We start from the raw sequence: 3,863 nt of genomic DNA, 5'->3' as shown, positions 1-3,863 counted from the left end.
ACAGCCCACAGGGAGCAAACGATCCCAGGTGTGATGTATCACCAGGAGAGGCTGAGATGAGAGTAAGGGTTCACGCGTGTGCCCGGACCGAGGTTAATGATGGGATTAGAGCTAGGGTTAGATGCAGGGAAAGAGTGAGAGTTATAATTAGGGATAAAGCTAACAGGTGATCATTACTCGTCATGTAACATGATACAAAGGGTCAGAAGAGGAACTGATTCAGGGTTACAATTTGGACTTCGCAGACAACAGGAGCACTAAATGGTGCTGAGGGGGACTCAATAAAGTGGACCGGCCGCCTAATGTAAGCAATTGTGCACAAATATTGTACGATGACTAGCGTTGCCGGTGCTTTTTTCTTAAAGAGTCAGTTCTTGGCACCCATTCCCTACTTGACTCAGCCTAATCTTCAAGAATATTTGTCAAGAACTAAAAAAAATCCAGAAAAGGTTTAACCTCCCCGTCGGGAATTGAACCCCGGTCTCCCGCGTGACAGGCGGGGATACTGACCACTATACTAACGAGGAGACGTGAGGGCATGAAATGAACAGCTGCTGATGTCTGCACAGCATCCAGCGACCACCTAGCTGGCCTAGGGGGTCTCATTTTCCCCCGTCAAACGGCTTGCCCGATCTAAGGCTAATTTCTTTCTTTTTATCGGCACCAGGCTTAAAACTCAGTTTAAGGCGATAGTTCCGGGCTATGTTTGACTCCAGAGTTGAATCTGTCATCCCGCATTTCCTCAGCAAATCAAGCTACCCATCTCAAGTCTCATGAGCTGAGGACGGCAAAGTCCCTGTGGGCTTAGGACAGTCAAAGAAACCCCTGGGCTGCATGCTAAGCCCCTTTTCGGCTTCACTTTCCGAATCCTGCCCTAGCTTGCGATTAGTTTTTTTCTCACTTCTTGCCCCCATCTCCCACCTTGCCTCATGGTCTCCCCTCCTCTGCGCACCTGACAGTTTGCCTGCCCTTCCACTGCCTGTCTCCAGACTTTCCAAGGAGAAAAGGCAAAGCACTAAAGCGGGCCGGGCAACGGGTCAAGTTCCGCTTTCGGCGACTAGCAGGGAGGTAGCGTGGCCGAGCGGTCTAAGGCGCTGGATTAAGGCTCCAGTCTCTTCGGAGGCGTGGGTTCAAATCCCACCGCTGCCACTTTTCCTGGCCTTGCATTTTAAAGAAGAACGTAACGTTGACCTCTTCCTTCATTAGTGCCACCTCTGTCGCAATGAGCAAGCGGATGGTATGCCACACCCTGCAGGAAAAAGGTTTCGCTTCTGACGTCTTGCTTTTCTGGACATCCAGTCTCAAGTTTCCCATCTGGAACGGCGCTCCCTGCTGCTTTGTGAAGGCTTGCTGCAAGAGCCTTCGAAACCCAGGAGCTCTTGCGTTGAGCTGTGACGCGTCCTGGGAAGACCTCCCGTTGCAGCGGAATGAGCCCCACTTCCAGGGCGTGCTGGTAGCAAATTTCCCACAGCCCACAGGGAGCAAACGATCCCAGGTGTGATGTATCACCAGGAGAGGCTGAGATGAGAGTAAGGGTTCACGCGTGTGCCCGGACCGAGGTTAATGATGGGATTAGAGCTAGGGTTAGATGCAGGGAAAGAGTGAGAGTTATAATTAGGGATAAAGCTAACAGGTGATCATTACTCGTCATGTAACATGATACAAAGGGTCAGAAGAGGAACTGATTCAGGGTTACAATTTGGACTTCGCAGACAACAGGAGCACTAAATGGTGCTGAGGGGGACTCAATAAAGTGGACCGGCCGCCTAATGTAAGCAATTGTGCACAAATATTGTACGATGACTAGCGTTGCCGGTGCTTTTTTCTTAAAGAGTCAGTTCTTGGCACCCATTCCCTACTTGACTCAGCCTAATCTTCAAGAATATTTGTCAAGAACTAAAAAAAATCCAGAAAAGGTTTAACCTCCCCGTCGGGAATTGAACCCCGGTCTCCCGCGTGACAGGCGGGGATACTGACCACTATACTAACGAGGAGACGTGAGGGCATGAAATGAACAGCTGCTGATGTCTGCACAGCATCCAGCGACCACCTAGCTGGCCTAGGGGGTCTCATTTTCCCCCGTCAAACGGCTTGCCCGATCTAAGGCTAATTTCTTTCTTTTTATCGGCACCAGGCTTAAAACTCAGTTTAAGGCGATAGTTCCGGGCTATGTTTGACTCCAGAGTTGAATCTGTCATCCCGCATTTCCTCAGCAAATCAAGCTACCCATCTCAAGTCTCATGAGCTGAGGACGGCAAAGTCCCTGTGGGCTTAGGACAGTCAAAGAAACCCCTGGGCTGCATGCTAAGCCCCTTTTCGGCTTCACTTTCCGAATCCTGCCCTAGCTTGCGATTAGTTTTTTTCTCACTTCTTGCCCCCATCTCCCACCTTGCCTCATGGTCTCCCCTCCTCTGCGCACCTGACAGTTTGCCTGCCCTTCCACTGCCTGTCTCCAGACTTTCCAAGGAGAAAAGGCAAAGCACTAAAGCGGGCCGGGCAACGGGTCAAGTTCCGCTTTCGGCGACTAGCAGGGAGGTAGCGTGGCCGAGCGGTCTAAGGCGCTGGATTAAGGCTCCAGTCTCTTCGGAGGCGTGGGTTCAAATCCCACCGCTGCCACTTTTCCTGGCCTTGCATTTTAAAGAAGAACGTAACGTTGACCTCTTCCTTCATTAGTGCCACCTCTGTCGCAATGAGCAAGCGGATGGTATGCCACACCCTGCAGGAAAAAGGTTTCGCTTCTGACGTCTTGCTTTTCTGGACATCCAGTCTCAAGTTTCCCATCTGGAACGGCGCTCCCTGCTGCTTTGTGAAGGCTTGCTGCAAGAGCCTTCGAAACCCAGGAGCTTTTGCGTTGAGCTGTGACGCGTCCTGGGAAGACCTCCCGTTGCAGCGGAATGAGCCCCACTTCCAGGGCGTGCTGGTAGCAAATTTCCCACAGCCCACAGGGAGCAAACGATCCCAGGTGTGATGTATCACCAGGAGAGGCTGAGATGAGAGTAAGGGTTCACGCGTGTGCCCGGACCGAGGTTAATGATGGGATTAGAGCTAGGGTTAGATGCAGGGAAAGAGTGAGAGTTATAATTAGGGATAAAGCTAACAGGTGATCATTACTCGTCATGTAACATGATACAAAGGGTCAGAAGAGGAACTGATTCAGGGTTACAATTTGGACTTCGCAGACAACAGGAGCACTAAATGGTGCTGAGGGGGACTCAATAAAGTGGACCGGCCGCCTAATGTAAGCAATTGTGCACAAATATTGTACGATGACTAGCGTTGCCGGTGCTTTTTTCTTAAAGAGTCAGTTCTTGGCACCCATTCCCTACTTGACTCAGCCTAATCTTCAAGAATATTTGTCAAGAACTAAAAAAAATCCAGAAAAGGTTTAACCTCCCCGTCGGGGAATTGAACCCCGGTCTCCCGCGTGACAGGCGGGGATACTGACCACTATACTAACGAGGAGACGTGAGGGCATGAAATGAACAGCTGCTGATGTCTGCACAGCATCCAGCGACCACCTAGCTGGCCTAGGGGGTCTCATTTTCCCCCGTCAAACGGCTTGCCCGATCTAAGGCTAATTTCTTTCTTTTTATCGGCACCAGGCTTAAAACTCAGTTTAAGGCGATAGTTCCGGGCTATGTTTGACTCCAGAGTTGAATCTGTCATCCCGCATTTCCTCAGCAAATCAAGCTACCCATCTCAAGTCTCATGAGCTGAGGACGGCAAAGTCCCTGTGGGCTTAGGACAGTCAAAGAAACCCCTGGGCTGCATGCTAAGCCCCTTTTCGGCTTCACTTTCCGAATCCTGCCCTAGCTTGCGATTAGTTTTTTTCTTACTTCTTGCCCCCATCTCCCACCTTGCCT

At 50.7% G+C, this 3,863-nt stretch overlaps 1 non-coding gene across 1 annotated transcript; it reads right to left on the bottom strand.

Annotated features, from left to right (window-relative positions):
* Positions 1-3,390: 3,390 nt before the first annotated feature.
* TRNAD-GUC (transfer RNA aspartic acid (anticodon GUC)) lies at positions 3,391-3,462 on the bottom strand. The gene has a single exon. It is a non-coding gene; the product is annotated as a tRNA-Asp (tRNA).
* Between the last annotated feature and the right edge of the window lie 401 nt (positions 3,463-3,863).

This window comes from Ambystoma mexicanum, chromosome 1p, assembly GCF_040938575.1.
Source record: "Ambystoma mexicanum isolate Mex_15411 chromosome 1p, UKY_AmexF1_1, whole genome shotgun sequence".
NCBI lineage: Eukaryota > Metazoa > Chordata > Amphibia > Caudata > Ambystomatidae > Ambystoma > Ambystoma mexicanum.
The sequence above is the reverse complement of the archived record's forward strand: the minus strand, read 5'-3'. Positions and strand labels throughout refer to the sequence as shown.